This window comes from Artemia sp. Qi Xiang Cuo, chromosome 3 (genome assembly GCF_049724085.1).
Source record: "Artemia sp. Qi Xiang Cuo chromosome 3, ASM4972408v1, whole genome shotgun sequence".
Taxonomy (NCBI): Eukaryota; Metazoa; Arthropoda; class Branchiopoda; order Anostraca; family Artemiidae; genus Artemia; species Artemia sp. Qi Xiang Cuo.
The window spans coordinates 64,005,932-64,026,245 of NC_142796.1; the positions used below are offsets into that span (position 1 = coordinate 64,005,932).

A 20,314-nucleotide genomic window follows, 5' to 3' on the forward strand; every position below is an offset into this window, starting at 1 on the left:
GCGCTTGAACTTCTTTTGAGTCCAAAAGGTACTCTTAAGTATTCATATGAACCACATTCAGCTGTTGAAAATGCAGCTTTATGGACATCTTTTCGACTATTTTCACTTGGTGGTAGCCTTGGGTAAGGTCCAAAGAAGTAAAAATTTAGTTTTTGCTTGAAATTGAGTCAAGAATTTCATCTATTCTTGGTAGAGGAAATTTATCACTAACTACTTGTTTGTTAAGGGCTCTATAGTCTAATACAAGTCTAAGGTCACCATTCTTCTTTGGTACCAAGATCACTGGTACAGAATATGGACTAATACTGGGGCGTATAACTTCATTTTTTTCTTATTCATAGATCTTATTTTTTAACCATTCTTTGTGCTTATACGGCACACGATATGGCTGTTTTGCTACAGGATTACCAGTCGTTAAAATCGAATTTTCATAAAATGGTATCATTACGATGTCATATTAAGATTCGGAAAATAAATCTAGAAAAATCCATAAAAATTAGAATAATTTTTTCTTAAGTTCCAAGTCTGTAATATGATCAATATTAAATTTGTTCAAAAATTGAAATTTAGTTAGAGGATATTTGTTATTGAGGTTTTAATGCCGTTAACTAGGTTTCTTTTAGAATTTTTCCATCTATTTAAATCATCCTCCGATAAAACTTGGATTTGAACTAAACATGTCCCCTTTTTTATTGTAATTGTATCATTTTCGTGGTTATTAGTTACCCAACTAAAACCTTCTCCTTTGTCATAAGATATAATCTGTTCCTCACCTAGCAGATTTTCAGTAATTTCATTTGATGGGGTCGCAAACCATAATTTGGATTTGCTAACCACTGGTTCAATGCATCTGTGATCTTTAAATTTTTTACATTGTTTTGGGAGGGACTTTTGTTTTCCTTATCGCGAATCCGTAATATTTCTCTTTATTTTCATTGTTTATTAGATTCATACTGGCGCTATGCTGCGCCATTGCGGCGTCAAGTTGGGTTTTACTATGTTTTTCCATAATTCTGCTAATTTCTTGATTTCGTTTGACCTGTACTGTCGCATATCTCCTATTTTTATTTTTGCGGATTCAATGCTTTTATTATTTAAATTTACTTCATCCCTGCAATGTCTCTCAGAATAATTGAACAAATTTCTAACTATGCCATGTCCTTTTTGCGAGACATGAGGTTCAAAACATTGCGACATTATACCACCAGAAATTTTATTTACTGTTACGTTGTCTTCGTAACCTCTGTTACGATTTTTTAAGGTACATATTTCTTCCCCTACCTTAGCCGGGTAGACAAGCCTTTCGTTCGCTACGTCTAATAGTATTCTATTAGACCTTAAGAAATTTGCACCTATAATTGCTTCATAAGGAAAGTTATCACATATTATAAAATTTGTCGAAAAGATTATATTATCCCATTTTATGTCTAGGTGAATTGAACCTCTTGCATCCAATTTATGCCCTGTCACGCTAGTTAGATTGATATTATTAAAATGTCTTTTTGTCTAATATGGGGAGGCAACATATCAAATATGCATGAGTTTATAATGTTTGCAGTAGCACCAGAGTCAATCAAAGCCTAAAAGTAAATATTTGCAAATCAAAAGTCATTAAATATAGGTAACTTGTTATTACTATCACTACAGGACGGCACTACTATTGTTTTGGACCTAAAAAATATTCTGGGCACCCTCTGGGTCCAATTTATATTTCTGAGGGGCCTGAAACGTTTCCCTGTGGGTTTATTTCATACGTCGGTGTCTGCAGTAGAGATTCAGACATTTGAAATTCCGTAGGCATATCTAATTGATTTATATTTGTTTGTCGATTTTGCCCGGCATTATTACGATAGTTTGGATTTCTTGCGTCAGTGGCGGCAGCTGGCGCTGACTGCCGATGTCGTTGGCTTGAAAAATTTTCATTTCCCGTCGGCAAATTTTCATGATTTCTATATAGCATTCTCGCATTATATTGGCTTTGGCGAGTATTTGGGTTTTAAAATCGGTAATTAATTTGTCTTTTGGGGGTAAAATTGTACAAATTTGGTTGGTACACGTTGTAAGGTACTGATTGCCGCAATCTTCCCTGGCTATAGTCTAGTGCACCACCGGCGCTAAAATTTGTTCTTCCGAACAAATGGTTGCCATAATTTTGCCTACTGCCGACAGCAATTCTTGATGTGTTTTTGGGGACATAACGGCAGTCCCTCGCGATGTGTCCAGGTCGATTACAAATATAGCATCTTATTATTATATGGTTATTTTCATAATTAGATTGTTTGACAGGCTGAAAACGCACTGTTTTCTGCCTAGCGGGTTCTTGTGTTTTATTTCTTTGTGGCACTGGGGAGTTATCTCTTCAAAAGAAATTGGGAGACGCCTAACCGCCCTTGAAGATAAGGTTCGCGTTTGAATCCCCTCGGCTATTTATTTTTGCTTTACTGTGATTTGCAACCATCGTGTCGAATTCAATCAATCGATCTATCTCCTGAACTGCAAGATCCAACGTCTGAATATTTTTTGATATTACCATTCTATATAGTTTTGGGGGTAGCCCTTGCAAAAAGATATTTAGTATGACTTTTTCATACAGTTGTCCTGAACCTCTTCCGTATTTTGCCTCTACTAAAATGCGTATATTATCAAGATATTCTCTTATATTTTGTGAATAGTCAAAGCACACCATTCCGTGTTTTAATTTATTTATGGAACTGGTTTCGATAAATCTATCTTTAAATGCCGTTAACAATTTATCCACCGTATTTATTGGCAAGCTGGCGTCGTCACCTATGGTATGTTCAATCTACTTTAGAAAGGTTACGGCCTGGCCTTTTAATCGTAATAGAAGCATGTCGGCTAATTTTTCTAGCTCTGTTTTTGTTAGTTCTACAAACTGGGCCAATTGGATATTAAATCGTCGATATCTGACTGTCCGTTGTACTACGGGATAGACTTTGCTATTTTTATATTTTTCACGACCAAATTTTGCGCCATTAATAAATCGCTTAGGTCTTCCGATATTTTTTTTTTGCGTTTGAATTAACTCAAAATAAATTTATTATTTCACTTAGCCTATTTTGGGGGAGGCTATTATCTCCTTTGAGATATTCTAAAGGGTTTCCCTGTAATAGATTAGCGGCAATAGGTCTAATCACTTTTCTTATAGGTCTGTATCTTTCCACTGATGAAGTTTAAATTGCAATGTTTAGAGCCTAACTAGTTCGCAAGTTTTCTTCCAATTTCCGACCGTGCCATTTGTAGCAATAAAAGAAATTTGTGGCGATAAAAGAAAGGACTGAGACAATTGCGGTAATGAGAATTGACCGGGTCAAGTCTAAAATTGTACATTTGAAGCTGTGAACTTACACCTTATAAGTTCTCCGATAGCGCCACTTATAGCGCCAAGGACTGTGCCGTATGTAATATTATGATTTAAAGCAGTGTACCAATCGTACCAGTTCTTCCGGGGTGATTTTCTTGGGCTACTTAAAAGGCTAGGCAAGCTATAAAAATAATGAGAAAATTAAGTTTATGATCGCGCCACAGCAATGGGGAGTAAAGTAAATTTATGACCACGCCACCCTCAATCATTGAGACAAAAATAAAATTTGTAATTATATGAACATAACCTCCTTTCCTTGGGTTATCTCGAAATCAATTACCTATTATAGTATGTAGAAATCAGATCCCTGGGAGAGCGTTACATTGGAATTATGCGAACTAGCTACCTGTCGTGCGATTAGATACAGACATATAAAATATAATAAACGCAAATTGAAAGATAATAGTTTTATTAAGACTTACATATTTAGGTGTACAGCAATGCTAGTTTCAATTGACGGCAAATAATAACCAAGTCTCTACAATGACTGCATAATAATTTGAATCGCAATGCCTGAATGTCAATATAATTCTGCTCTTAATGATCCTGAATCTGATTTACGAATCCTTCCAAAAAGCACTTTTACAGTATTATAAAAACATTATAATGTCCTGCGCTCTAATTGACGACTCATAATTGGCCTAAGTCCTGAGGCGGGCCAAACCCTCCGTCCAATAATCAGTCTTAAATATTTCTGATGATTCAAACATTCAAATGGCTCTTATAGTTTAAAAGTCCTGAGAAAAATTGTGTGTGTAGCATCTTTTTTATTGCCCACTATCTTAGCGAAATCCAAAGCTGGATAACGCCGTTCTTTGTCTGAGGCTAAACTGCAATTTTTCTCTTTGCTGATTAAGGACCTTTCTTTTTTTGAAACTAGATTTAAACTTAATAAGAGGAAGTCGGAATTATCTTTAGAAAGAAGGAACTTTATTTTTGTATTTTAAATATGTCACATTTTACTCACGGTACATGAAATGACCGTGATCAAAGAAATGATCTTTGGTTGCACTGGCCCAGTATGTTCAGGGGCAATACTGAAGACTTACCAGGAGTGATATTTTTCCAATGAATGCTTCTTTCAAAATATAGACGTAACAACGTGAGGCTGAAGAGATGGCTGTAATCTCAGGTGGATCAGTGGATCACCTTCCCTAATCAGTTGTGTGAATGTATTTTTTGAGTTTTCTCAAACGAGAAGCAACTCTAAATTTCCTAATGATTCATGATCATACTTCAAATTAAATGAGGCTCCTTGATCAGAAGATATCCAAGCAGTGAGGATTTACAACAGGATGAAAATGATGATGTTAGCATTTAAGGCCCCCTTTTAAGAGGACGATATCAAGAATATATAATATTGCATTTTGTTATTACGCGTGGAAACGAAAAGAAAAGCAGAAAGAAGATTATGATGTGATAAATCGTGTGGAAACAGAATGGAAAGTATTTGTGCCTTGGATTTTATCTTTTAATTTTGTGGTAAGGATTTAGGTAGAAGATTAGAAAAGGGAGTTTTTAATTTTGGAAAAAAAAAATGGAATACATATTTATGGAATAAATGTAAAATTTAAGTTAAATATTTCGAAGTTTTGATGAAGTGTTTGAATTTAGAGTACAATATTTGATTAGAATTTTTATATGGGGTTTAAGATCGAATATATTATTAAGGAATGTAGAGATAGTATAGGATTTTCTATGAATTTTTAGATTATAGAGTTTAGATTTAAAGTAATTTTTTTAATAATTGTTAGAAATCCATTTTAAATTAGTTAAATTTATTTTATATGTGGAGGGGAATACGATTAGCCTGGATTGTGAAATATTTGGTTTTTGGGAAATTCTTTTGAGGATTGTTCTAGCTACCCAATAACGCAAAGCCCGGCGAGAGTAGAATATGTTGAAATGTGATGTATTAAAAAAAGAATGGTGTCATGTTTAAATTTTTTATTTATTTATGTAAATGTAGCGAAAAGTTTTTTAAGAAAAGTGAAAGTATTTTAAAGTACAAAAATGTATATGCATTGTAAATTTGTATTTTAATGTTATATGTTATAGGCCTAATGAATAGAAGCAACCCCTTGTCACCGTGGGTAACTAGAATGAGAATTTTGAAATTGTTGTATGGTAAATTAATGGATGGAGAATCAAGTGAATGGGGAAAATGTTAAAAAAAAAGATAGATAGGAAGTAAAGTGAAGGAAATAATAATAATAAAAAGAGGACAGTTTTTTCAGGGGCTTTATTACAGTTTCGAAGCATTAGAAATGCAAAAGTTAAACGTTGGTGTAAAAGCTAAGGGCGGATTACAATGAATATGATATTAAAAAAGAATGGGAATCAAATATGAAGAAAAAAATGTGTGCAAATAGAGAACAACACTAGAACCTAAATAATCAGTAATTAATCTACAGAATAAAGGGATTGATGCTTCCCAACATCTCACTTTCTATGCTTTAGTGACTATTGTTTCTCATTGCTTCACGATTGAATCCTCTCACTTAGGAATGATGGACTAAAAGTTTTGAAATAATGTGTGTCTTAGCCCTGTTAGCCGATGTTAGCTATAGTATGGGCCCACGGGCTGAATGTTATTAACCTTAGAAGACTGGTGAAAATTTTATATATATTATTCAACCAAAAGAAGAAAAAAATTATGAAGAAGGTTTCAAAGACTATCAGGGCAAGTCGAAACTTATTTTAATTAGAAATTATTTCATTGAGGTGAAGAGGACAGAAAAAAGTAAAAGATAATATAAAGTCCATAGTAGACGAGTAAATTCAAAAGCATTTTGAGCGGAATCCAAAATTTTTGTATATGTCATTGAAGAGTGGATTTTGCCTTATATGTTCTTCTCAGTAATCTCAGAAAATAATTTGGCACTGGAATTTTTGGCGGCGATGGTGCGGTGAAATATTTTCGGCAGCATGCAGCTAGTTTTCGACGCGGCTTCGAGGACTACTCTTTAATAGATCTAGTGCCTACTCTCTCGATATTCCTCCAACCATTGCTTAGAGTTCCCCAATAAACTGTCTATCTCTCTTGCAAACATTCAAGTTTAATAACTAATTCAGGTGCTTACCCTATACTGTGAAATAGTTCACTGTGCGCGGTAGACTGTTTTTACTGTTTTGTAATACCGATAAAAAAAAGGACAATGGCAAACTTTCAAAAACGTTCGACCTAGCGTTATCCTTACAACAGTTTCCTTTAGTTTGTATGAGAAAATATTCACAGATTGGCCGAAATTTTGTGCGCCTTGTAGATAAAATCAAAATAAAATTACACCAGAAATCACAATCGTAGAAAATCAAAAACTGGGGCTTTACGGTCCTTTTCTTGAAAAGTCTAAGAAAGTTACTTTTATTGCAAGAATAACACTGATGTGTCTCCCCTCTTTTTTTCGTTTTCTTTTGGCCAGTACTTTTATATGACTGGAATTTTTTTTTTCGGATTAATGACACTTTTTGACTATTCAGGTCCTTGCATCGGCTCTGTAGTGTGTTGCTACAACCGGCTTCCGATCTCAGGGTCCCGTATTAACAAGCTGAGACTACTCACTTTGCCACCACAGGACTTGGAAGATTATGAAGAGACGGTTAGCGTTTCATTTAAAGGATAATGCTCATGCTAACTGTTTTTGTTTTATCGGTTCGGCTAGATAGCGGCAGAGTAAAGTGCGATATGGCACTTTTTGGTAGAGTTTCTAGAGTAAAAAAGATTAAGAAACATAAAAGTTGCACTACTGAAATAGCTATCGTTGAAATACCTTCACCGCAGACTTAGAGTCTCACACAGTGGTTGTAATACTAGCCACAGACTCATGAAGAGCGACTCGTAGCCCTTACTGACCTAAAATTTTAAATGCATTTTTAAAGAAAACATGTACTTACAAAAAAAAATATCTATCACATGTAGCTTGGAACCGGTAGATTGTATTTTTAGCAGTAGTAGTAGTAGCATGTGACAGAGATGCGGCATAACTGAAATCCAGAACACAATTTTTTCTTATTCTTTAGCTGCATGTATCACTAGCCTTTGGCTATCAGCATTTTACAATAAATATCAGAATACAATACTTTTATAAGTATTTATTTTTCAAATGTTTATTACAAATAGTCTTAAAAGAAATAATTGGATAAAATCCGTCAAAATTCTTTACTTAAATTTAAATTTCAGAAAAAGAAAACCATAAGAAACTAAAACAAAGAGGTAATTATGCATTTCTGGCTTTTGAAAATTGGTGCCCGTTAACACTCAAATTGATAGGTGCAGAGGTAGAAGACCTTCTAGAATTCATAGTGGCTTCCGATGTAGTTTTTTCCTTTGAGGCACTTCGAGCTTTTGTCCTGAAAGTAAATTTGGTTAGTTTAATAAATATATTGAGAGAGGCTATCGTCATGATGACTTATTTTTATTCTAGCTTAAATTATACAGATTAAGAAATAGAAGATATCTAAAATAAAACGTAACAGCTATCAGGCTTCTCCGAAAAATAATTTAGAGATTAGTTAGATTTACCGCAAAGAAAAGGCACGACCTTTAAAGGGCTAAGAAAATAACATGACTTTTTGAAGGGCTAAATTTCTACCATTATTTAATAAATGTCAGAGCTAGCTTCGGAATCTAGAAGGATAATTAATACAAAGCTTTATATATTTTTAAACCTAAAGAAAACAGACAATGTTTGTTTTTATTTACAAGCAACCAAATTACATATTACTTTAGTTCAAAATAATTGACCATCAACTTAAAAAAAATAATTTATACAATTAAAAATCAAAAATAACTGACGTCTACGTTGCGAACACTAAGGTCTAATTTGATGATGGCGAAACAAAGGAAATTATTTATTGTAACGAACGATGTCGGCAATGACCAAAACAAATTTTTGATTCCTTTCCAAAAATTCTGAATCTAAAACTGAATTCAATCCTCCGGTCTAAATTTGACCTTTGAAGCTTCAAAGTATGAATGCTGAAATTGTGGAGCTCATCACAGTGAGACTTTTGAACAAAAGAATTTCTTCTCAAGGGATGCAATTTTACCCGGGTACGAATAAGATTGAGTTTTCAGCTCCATAATTTCAGCGTTCATACAGTCTAGCTCCTTTGAACTTCTAAATCAGTCTTTTGTTAGTATCAGTGAAAAAACAGCAAATGTATCATCATCATTGTCAGATTTCTCAACGTCAGTACCTGCCACCACCTTTAGGCAAATTAATATTCCCGTCTCCAATCACAAAATACGAGGTATTTCTTATCCAAGTTCCACTTATGAAACTTTGTAATTCTGAATCGCTAGAAATTTGTCTAATCTTGAATATAAATGGTAGCCTTCGAGGGGGAATGGTGAGATGCGGCATAAAGAACATTTCCTGCCAAGATATAGTTTAGACCTTTTCAAAAATGACAGTCATACACGGATGCTACCTATTCAGAGTCTGCTAAACAATTCTCCAACAGGGCTTATTATTGCGCAGCATGAAAACAATAGTTAAAATTCAAAGAATTTTCTATGGTTGTTCTTGCAAAATGTGTTATTGTCTATGTTCATCTCGAACAGATTAGTGGCAGGGTTGCCACCGAAGTTACGTTCGTACTATTTTTGGCACGCTTTTAAGAAAAAACATTATTTTTTATGTTGAGGTCCCAAAAAGGTTACATTTTTGTTATGTTTTTGAATTTAAGTTACAGTTATGTTACGCTTTTGAATAACGAATAAGTTGCATATTTACTGACTAATCTTATTGTTTCTCGTGAAAAAATTTCGATGTTCCCAGTATAATTACAATGACATGAGTATCAACATTCTTTCACATCGCGGTCGTTTAATATTATCACCAAGTTATTACGATGAGAAAATACCCACTTCACGTAATCTCTTATATGAGCGTAGGATAATAATATCTTTAATTCAATAATAATTTAAAATGTTGACAGAATAATGAGAAAGACAACAGACTTTTCCATATCTTGTCAATAGTCACAAACTTGAATCAGTTGAATATGAATCTTGTTTATTCAAAGGTCATACTGAAATTATATAGAGAAGGAGCAAGATTAAATCATAAAGAAAAATTAATAATAAGAACATAGGTAAATACTAAAAGAAGATATTTTCATTATACTTTATTTTTAAATATGAAAAAATAAGATGATAAATGTATTTTTATTAGGGTAACTTTCCAAAAATCCTTCAGAATTGTTGGACATAATAACAGTTTATAAATAAAACTTGCTGTTTTTATAAGGGATTATGAATATCTAATACTGACAAAATAGTTAAAACTGTCAAAATGAGCCAATTTTCAGTCATAACTAAGGCAATACCCAAGCATTGGGGAAGGGGTTTTAGATTAATTAAGCCAGAATTTCCAGAATGCCAAGTATCAAGTTCACTTTTTTGACATTGTAACCCCCCTTTCCCTCTGAGGTCCTTTATATAACTGTACAAATACATTATTTTGTTAATCTCGTGATGACATTCTTTCTTGTTAATACGAGTTTCTGCTACTTCGACTCCGATCTCGAAGCTATCTGCTATCTCAAATATGATTGTGAGTATGAATATTATTAGAAAGAAAGTTCCGCATTTTTGTTTAATTCATATGTGTCTTGCATTGTTTTTGGCGCGTGACTGAATGCAATACTTGAACAAAACTAGTCTAGACGGTAAAGTACTCTCATCAACCACTTGAGTCATTCAAAATTTCTATCAATCACCGTCAACGCTTGACTCAATCGTCCTAGACGGTTCCTAGACGGTCAATCATGCCTGAATCAATCGATTGACGTGTGCTTCAATCAACCTTCAATTAACCCGTCAATCTTGATCAAAGCTAATTTCAAGTTTAATTTTAACTCACGGCCAGATTTTTAGTTTCAGTTCAGAGTCAGTTAGTGAAGTGTCTACCGTGTGTGAACTGCAGTCTAATACTAGATTTGGCTTTTATTACATGTACCTTGATTGCGCTCAAGCTAAAACAAAACGAAAATGGGAAACGTCGTCGGTCCAAGGAGTGGTATAAGATGAGAAATCGCTTCACTCTTGATTATTTACTGAACGTTCTGCACGATACAGAACAAAAGGGACACAGGAAATTTATCAGACTGGACCAGAATAGTTTTGATTTTTTACTCAAGTTAGTACTGCATAATATAGAGAAGAAGAATAAAAATATACGAGAAGTAATTCCTGCGACTCAGACTTTCCGTCACAATCCACCTAGCTTCCGACATGGATTCAGAAGACCTAATCTTTATCTGCAACATTGCTCACCAGACTCTGTAGATCATAATAATGGAAACATGCTTCGTAATTATTGAGGCGTTGATAGATAACATTCATGTATGTATCAATTTTCTCTTTATTTCTTTTACATTTTTATAATAAAATGTATAAAAAAATCGTACTTGTCCATTTTTCAGAAAACACCCAAGAAGTGAATTTAGGTTAAACCTAACTCGAAATTTACCTAAATATGGTGAAAATATAATACTTTACTAACAGAAATATGTAAACTACGACAAAGAATCATGAAAAGCAGACCACCCAGAGTACCAACTCGATATACTAAATAATTACTTAAAATATACATACAACGTAGTTTTTACACTGAGCCTGAGCTAATTGTCTCCAAATACAGACCAGTTTTTGTCAGATCTTGCAGATCAAAATTCTTGAGGGTGTTACGAATAATGGGACAAGTACAAAAAATTAATTACACTGTATACTTGGTTCTTGGACAAAGGAGGTAATATTTCTTTTTACAAAAAAACATATATCTATCTATCTATCGAAATAAATATCTATCTATCTATCTATCTATCCCTCCCCTCGCCCGGGTCCATTTTTTTTCTCATCTGGTTGCCGTTGTGTGTCAATTGGGGGGCCCGCCATTGACTGCCCCAATATTTTTAAGAAATAGTTTTATTTTCTATTTTAATTTTTTTTTAAAATACATTTTCGTTTTTTATTTTAGTTTAAAAAATAGTAAATAAAACAAAATTACACCTGTTATGCTTTTATTATTCGTTTTGACGATATGTGAACTATGATCTCTTATAAACATACCTTAGTCAGTACCACAACCGGAGTCCAGTTTAAAGGAGCCAGAGCCAAGATCGAGTTGCTGAGAAAAGAACGTAGGAGCCGCTACATCAATATTTTCTTGTGAATTGATGAAATGGTACTTGTAGAATTTCCAAAGAATTCATGTTCAGGCAACACATCCTCAATTTCTGGACACCAATATGGAAAAAGAAATTTTACATTCTCAAAAGATAAATTTTGCCTATTAGTTCAGGTATATCTTCAAAGTATATATTGAGTTATTTTATTCTGTTTATTTCAAAATGAAATTATAATATTTTCAGAATTAAATTAAATAATGACACTAAAATTTTTAATGAGATTTTACAGATACTGATTTTAGCTATCACTAATTTTATCCAATCATACTTATTAACTGAATTTTACAGCCACTCATAATTTTTTTTTTTTTGAAAAAGCTGATTGTTAAAAATTAGGATAGCTAAATCTCAGAGTAAGTTAAACATATTTGTGGATGGGACTCTAAAAAGAGTGTCTAATTTTTTTAACACTTTAAATATAATAGTAAACTTATTTTTTATGATTCTTAAATTTCCAACTCATTTGATTTGTGGTTGATTAAATTTTGAATAAACAACATTAAAGAATTATATTGTTATAACCACCTATAATATAAACTTTTGGTGGTTTTTAATAGTTTCTTCTTTGTCTTTAATTCAAACCAACGAACACATGGGGAGGGGGGACCGTGTATTTATTATTCAATGAAAAAAATCAAATCCTTTCCGTTTAATGGAAAAAAACTTTAAAAAGGTATAGACAACAAACTAGGGGCGAGGGCGGGCGGTAGAGACAAACAGCATGACTGTACGTCTGTATGGAAACAATCCACGATTTATATCTTTGAGAGGATAGTGTCTTAATTTTACAACAGGGTATAAAATTTAACAGTTTTAATAAACATTTCAAAAACATTTTTTTTTGCCAAGATTCTTACCTAAATATTTAATGTGCTGCGTATTATATTTTTACTATTATTATTTACTATATTTGACTTTCAGGGTTTAATTAAAGATATGTTCATTAATATAATGTTAATTGAATATTTATTTTTCTTTAAAAAGGCTCAATATTTTTTTTCTGAAAATTGACAAAATAACATTAAATGTACTGAAAAAAACGGTCTAGATATGTAAATAGTTTTGTGAAATTCGTTTATAATAATAATTTTTGGGAAAAAAAATTTTATTATAAATTAAATAATAGGACTGATCGTATCAAAGCTATTGTCTTATTATATCGTGAGTGGACTCATTGATGAAATCGTACAAAATTTCAATTAAAAATACATTGCATAAATCAGAATAACTTAGGAGAAAGTGCAAAACAGTCCTTTACAGTAAATCATTATGAATTAAACTTGCAGAAGAGAAGGTTTTATTTGGAAGGGCAGAGGTGGCACTTTCAGCAGGGGCAGAAGTTTTAGGGGCTAAAAATTTCAAATAATCTTATATTTATAATCGTCTTGAAGTTTTGAAATTGTATTTTTAGTGAAATAAGGTAGAGGGCACAGTTGGCAGTAAGTATAAGCAAATTGAATCCTAAATTTTAATTTTCCCCATATCTTTTCCCATTTAGAGCAAGAAAATTTAGATTTAAATAAATGAATAATTTTGCTAATAAACGAAAATTGTGTTAATAAATGAATTTTTTTTTTTTAATTTAGCCTGAAAATTTTTGGGAGACAGGTGGTAAGGGGGGCGCTAATCAAGATTTTGCCCTGCGCACAAGATAGGCCAGAGAGGCCACTGACTCAAAGAGGATCAATCAACTAAAACCAAAAGGAATTGCGTTTTTAAAGCTGTAGTAATTAAAGATTAAAATAAAATCTATTTTTGAGATAAATCACTTCCCAAAAGCTTCATAAAAGTAACTAAGTCAACCTTGAAGTTTGCCAAAATGCATTTCTACTATCTCTATCTACTATTTCTACTATGTATAAAAAAAAGAAATACTTGGTAATTGTAATCAGTTATGCTAGTCATGAGGAGCTCGTTGTCAAACAATATTCAACATACCTTCCTTGACTTTATTAACTGTATACGCTTCAACGCCGGCTGGAAAAAGCTGAACAGAGTTTATTTCTGTTTTTAAAAACACAGCAAAGGGGTCCTTTGTAAGATATGCTTCACACCCTCCAAATGGCTTATCACTGCCAGAGAGGGAAGTAGCTAGGATATTTAAAATCAAAATAAAAGAAACCCTCATCATCAAATAAAATGAATAGACCGGAAAAAGAGATAGACTTGTTGTCTGTATTTTTGGCAGCGCTCGAATGTCGCACTTTTTCCAAGCATTTTTGTGCTATTTTTTTTAGTTTTACTTTTTTTTAGAAAAAAGTAAAACTGAAGAGAAAAATCGATCAAAATTTGCAAAATCATCACATTCTTGGCCTTCTATTTTCTATTTTTTTTAGAGTGCCTTAAATTTACACTATCTTCTAAAGATTATATATAACCCTAATAATACAATCCCGGCTGTTCAAGTCAGATTAAATCTCATAAAACAGTTCATGGTACCGAGCGTTAAGAAAAAAGCGACAAGACTCTGTGGTAACAAAAAAAATAATTGGCTTATTATGCTGATTTCAAATATATAATTTTCACTAAGTTTAGTGTTACCCATCAGAGAAAATATGACTAATTTTGAAATCGAGGAGAGACCCTCCTAAAAGTTAAATAATCATAATTAAAATCACAACCCCAGCGTCAGCGTATAATAAAATCTGCCTGGAGAGGTTTCAATCTACTATATTCAAAAATGCTGATTTTTTTTTCTTTTTAAATCAGAATAAAGATAACAATTATGTGGTTGCTATTTTTTATGTTACAGGGGTAATCACACTGACCCATGGGTCGTCTAAGAAAAGTAAAGGGCTCAGTCTAACAAAAATTAAAAGTTATAGTTCCTTTTTATAGGTGACAAAAAATATTGTAGTGCAACTTGGCCCCCTATTACGCCTTTTTTCCCAAAAATCATCTAATCAAGATTTTGAGATAGCTATTTTGTTCAGAATAGTTGAAAGGCGCACTAAATACGCCTTTGGAGATAACATGACCCCCAACAGCCCTTGCAGAAAGGTCTTCAAGTTATAAAATTTGCACATTGCTTATGTATAGTATTTGTTATTAGGGAGTATTCATATATTTTTATGCATGCGTCTTGTTGGTATGAATGGTTGCTCAATACATAATAATAATACTTTAACAGCTTAGACCTGTACTCCTATTCTTAGTGTTCCAGCCCTAATCTTTTGTTCTTTTTTGTACCAAAATATAAGAATTGGGTTAAAATTAGGGTCATAAGTTTTTTTGTGATATAGGTAATACTAGATATTCATATAAGTATATAAATGAAAAGAAACAAAAATATTTCTTGTAAACACACCCAGAATCATTTTATTGATGTTGATGATGTCTAACAGGACATTAATAATCTGTCAATAAAAGTAACCTTGATTTTTTTGCATTTAAACTGGATGACCAATGGCAAAAACATCTGAAGCACTCAATTTTCGCTTATTCCTGCACTACATTAGGAGTATGATACAGATAAGAAGGCCTAGTATTAGTAGAGAACGGGTGTGACCAAAGTAGGTATGAGCTTTCCAATTTCTCACCATTTTAATTTCCAACTTCTGAAATACAAGTTTAACATTATAACATAGAAAATCACCATGAACTTCATAATACTTTGCATTTTCATCAACAGGTGTAACTATGGGTCTGGCTTGTGCATCAGTGAGATAAGTGGCTATGATTTTTACCATCTCCCAAGAAAGTCAATATTGTTAAATTTGGCTAATGTTTTAGAAAGAAAAAAGTGTGCCCCAACATCTAAAACTTCTTGCCATCAAGACAGGCTGGTAAATGCTGGTAAAATAAAAATGTCAGACGGTGTGGACATGGGTTACAGACCACGACAAGGATGAGGCGGCAGGATGGCGACGATCTTTGTCAATATCTCGGACTGGCAATTTCTATGTTTATCATTTTTTTTTATGGACATGCCCAAATAAGTTTTTTTTTACTTAATATAACATACCAAAAAGGACTTCTTCAAAATCCAGGGGGTGAAATGTCCCCCACCCCCAAATTGTTGCAATGAACAAAATTACAATGATTGTCATGAGGTGAGCATTTCTATGAACTGTTTTAAGTCCTCCTTTTGAAATTTGTCTACCCCACAGCACTCAAAATAAAATTCAATTTTCTTCCTTTGCTGACCAATTAACATATGAAGGAATTTATAATTTATCTCATAATTCTGCAACACATTTATGCATAACAAGACAGAAAAATGTTATGTACTAATCACACAATCAGGTTAAAAAATAACACACTCAGATTCAACAAATAAAAAAATACTACTGTACAGATTTAAAGCTCTTATATACAAAAATGTGGAACATTGTATTTTATTCCAGACCACAGATGCATGTTTATTTTTTGTTTTGTTTTTCTCCATCAGGGGTGATTGTATTAACTTAATGGTCCTAGAAGATCAGGCAAAGGCTTGTGCATTATTTGCCTATTTCAGAATAATTAATCAATAAAAGATTTTTGTACAACATGGGCTTTTTGGGACATAGTCAAAATACATTTGAGCTACAGTCTATTTTCATTTATTGAATTAAAATTTCAAATGAAAGTGTCAGCAGTTTAGGTGTATCAATATGAAACATTATCTTGTTTGACAAATACTAGTTCCTTTTCCTTGTAGATTCCAAATACCGAAAATTTTGTTTGAGGCTTTACACAGCTCTGTCTTATATAATCTACTGTCATTTGTCAGTGCAAAATTATTTCAACATGTAAATGCTTAAAATTGTTTTTTACTCAGACAGTCACCCCACTCCATTCCAGAGGCCAAGTTACAAGCAGACTTGTCTACCAAATATTACATTTTTATGATGATAGTTCTTAAAAATTCCCAATTTCATTTTTGAATTAATACAAATTAAGATTTTCTTTATTTCTAATTTAAACAAAGTGTAAAAGACTTCTAATATTGCAAATTAGGTAAATAAATAGCAAGAAACCATTTATAATAAAATTATATGAACACTTGTTGGATAGTGTTTATATAATTTTGCTGTTAATTTAGTCAACAAACTTCTAATAAAATCACTTTACTTACCCTGCTTAATGAGAGAAAGTTGAGATGCACTGATGGAATCCATCCTGGTTTGGAGTCAGTTCACAATTAAATCATCAAAGGAAAGTGTTGACTTGAATTTGAAGTATTTAAATACTACACCCAGCCAGAACAGAAATGGAAGAAGCACAACAGTTCCCTAAAAGATTGTATAATATACCCATTTATTTCTTTTAATTGCAATTATATTATTGTAGCTATGGTAGTATGAGCTATTATATATTAACTATATACAAAATTACACTTTCCAAAATGATAGTTAAAACACTTAATGGATGATCATAATTGGTAAAATTCTTAGAATTTATACAAACAAGCACAGTTACATGTGATGTTTATTTAAAAGGTATATATATTCAAATTTCATAGACAACACAACTTCAATAGTCTTTTGTATACAGAGACACTTGCTATCCTTTAGTAATAACTGTGTCAACAATGTTTATTTTTGACACAAGATAAGAATTGCAGATCCATTTGGTTAAAAATATAATATCTTTCTAGAAAAAAAAAACAGAAGAAAATTTTGAATTGTTGTAAAATGTTAATAATTTTAAAAAATGTCCAAAATACAGATGATGCATTAAGGCAATTGAGTTGAAAATCTTTAAAATAAGACAATGGTTGATGTGTATCTTATTTGCAACAAAACACAAAAATGGTAGCCAAACTTGACATTCAAATGAGCTACAAAAGTCGTTATGTAAGCTTTATTGATGAGCCAATTGGAAGGATAAGATAAGTAATGTGATCAACAGGCCTGATCCTGAGAGGTATGTCTACTGGTAGCAGTTGAAAAATCAACTTCAGAAAAACGCTGCCTTTTTAAGGGACACGTGTTCCAGTGTTGGAACACAGCAGGGTATAGCATACCAGTATGACGGGTGCACAATAAATGATTTTGGAAAACAATGATAGTTGGCGGAGAGTCGTGGCTATAATCGAAAAAAAAAACGATCACTGCAACCCAAAGTATAATCACCAACGGAACAAGTACTGACAAAACCTATCCTCACCACACAAAAAAGTGACCCTTTGTATACCCATGCGAACCTGGCAACTAAAAACCGTAGTTACACAATTCATCCCGGTCACTCGTCACCGGATTCACGCTCTAGCATAATTATTGGCCGGAGCAAAGTACTTTGGCTCGGAGCGATTAAGTAGTAAAACATTTTGCGTCTAGAGGCGCTGAGGTACGCAAGGTCACTTTTGGAGAGTTTTGTCAGTACTGGTTCCGTGGGTGATTATACTTTGGCTGCAACCGAACCTTCTAGGTTAACTGTAATGCGGAATGAATTCGTGCTAGGGAAGATTCATCGGATATACGCTAGCTTGTTTTAGCATAGAAAATTCGGTATTCCTGTACTAAACGGACTCTTTTATATACTGCAATGGAAACCAGTCACGAAAAACCCGTTTTTGACGGGATAATTCAAGACACCGCTATAGAGTAATACAATGTACAGCATAGTTTTCATTGCACATACGATATTCAAACTGTTGTTTTTTGGGCTTTAGGGGGGGGGGGGGCACGGGACCTAGGTTTGGTTACGTATTTAATATACGGTGCTTTGCCCCCCCCCCCTAATGTGCAAATATATAGCCCAAATTTGTTTCTAAACTATTATATACTCATCCTATTTTATGTTATTTCAATAGCATTAACCAAACTAGCACTATAATAATAATAATAATAATAATGTATTATTAAAGCTTTTTTACAGCCATATACAAAACAAAAAAGAAAAGAAAAAGGATAAATAAAATGAAGACATACTAAAATCACTATCCTCTTAATCAACATTCATACCTTTCAATGCAAAATTTACCACACTTACTACTGTCTGTGGTGAATCTGAACTTGAAAATCCTCGAAGTAGCCAATCATTACCCTCTTTCAAAATTTCTCCCCTTATGTGAGAAAGCCACCGGCATCGCAGGAGGAAATGACCCAGCCCAAAACCAATCTCACCACATTTTGGACAAGTACGCTGCGTTTCCGGATCTCCTCTATTTTTCCAAACTTCTTTTAAACTTCTTTTATATAAAGGAGTCCGTTTAGTACAGGAGTACCGAAAATTTAATAATAGAAAATTTGGAAATTTCCAAAACACCATTTTTACTCACCAAGTTTTCTATTCGTGAAGGAAAAAAAAAATTCTATTTCGAAAACCTGTCTAAGGAACTGACTCAATTTTCTGTGAAGCTTTTGGGCACTTGGTGTCCAGTAGATATACCAAAACACCCTGTTTCTTATTACTATTTTCATTTTCTGGTGTGTGGAAGGGGGTCACATTCTCCCCCCTAGTTTTCTTATGCATGTAAGGGGGCTTTGACTTTCACCTGAAATATTTTGAAATCGTTCGAGCAATTTTATATATTTTATAATTCTGCCAACTTTTGGTGTTTTCCATTGCTGAAAATGACGACTGCTCTCGAAGAAATTCAAGTGTGCATACATACTCTGCGCATAAGTAGCCTATACCCAACAAATGAATGAAACAGCAAAATATTGTTTTTAGGCTTGATACAATAAATCTCCGGATAGCTTTACGACGTGCGCGTAACAATCACTCTTTTTATACCCTTTATATCAAAAAATGACTCACCACATTGCTAGCTGTTGAGTTTTGACTTTGAGCCAGGTGATGTTGAGAGTTTGAATCAGTCAGATTAAGTTCAATGACAGCCTGCTAATATGAAATATTATTATAGTATCTAGAATCAATTTGACTCTTATGACCTCTTAATTAGCTAAATAAAAGAAGAATAAATGAACAGACAATGATAATACAAAATTCTAGACAGTGATTTTAATAGTAGCTCACGAACGGGTTAAACGTTTCCGCTCCGGGAGCCAAATTTTCAGACTAAAGTAATTGATGTGTCAGTTCCCATTAACGCAATAAGAGAGTTTTAGAACGGGGCTTAGGCTGGACGAGTTCAATCCGCTTTAGAAAAGCTCTGGCAAGAAAAAATGTATATGCATAAATATAAAATAAAATTTTATGGAGATTTATAGTCTTTTCTAAGCCATCTTGATAAGCATTTTTAATTACGGTATCACACGGGCGCATTCGGAGCAAATTATCTTGGGTAATTGTTTGTGTCCAGAATTGCAAGAATTTTTAATAATTATTTGAAAAATATGGCAATACCAAATCAAATGTGAGGAGTCAAGTTTGGGGATGTGTCACTAGCTCATTGAAAATCCTTAATTTCATGGAGGCTAATTCCAACTAGAAACTAATCCCGGATGGCATATAGTGCCTGTAATTAGCCAGCTACGTACAAAGGGAGCCTTATTGCCGAAATGTCAAGATTTTATGATTTTAATTTCGTCTTTCATTCACTTTTATGTCATTTTTACGCTTGTTCGAATTTATATACGTTACGGTGAAAGAGCGGTGGAAAATTGGCTGAATAAGACTCGAACTGATTGGATATAGTTTTTAGATGCAAGTTCAGTTCAGTGACTTTCTCGAGAGCAAAGCCGAGTAAGCCGAAGCCGGGATAACTGGCACTTCCGAAGGGCTTCGAATGACGAAAGTCGGAATTGTAAAACAATCTGAATCACCTTTTCTCAGCATTTCCAAGATATCACCAAGGTGACTCGCTAGATGGTGCCTTCGTTCCGGTTCGCTTCTGAAATGGCG

At 33.2% G+C, this 20,314-nt stretch overlaps 1 long non-coding RNA gene across 4 annotated transcripts in view; it reads right to left on the bottom strand.

The window, feature by feature from the left end:
• LOC148954404 (uncharacterized) overlaps positions 1–19,355 on the bottom strand; it is a 177,485-nt gene extending 158,130 nt beyond the window's left edge. For 2 of the 4 annotated variants that reach the window (XR_016141518.1, XR_016141517.1), the window contains exons 1-4: positions 19,268–19,355; positions 16,638–16,794; positions 13,517–13,669; positions 11,460–11,626 (exon numbers count right to left, since the gene is read on the bottom strand). This is a non-coding gene — a long non-coding RNA (uncharacterized LOC148954404). Of the gene's footprint in view, positions 1–7,444; positions 7,733–11,459; positions 11,627–13,516; positions 13,670–16,637; positions 16,795–19,267 lie in introns of those variants that run through there. The other 2 variants (XR_016141516.1, XR_016141519.1) reach the window with 2 other exon arrangements.
• Between the last annotated feature and the right edge of the window lie 959 nt (positions 19,356–20,314).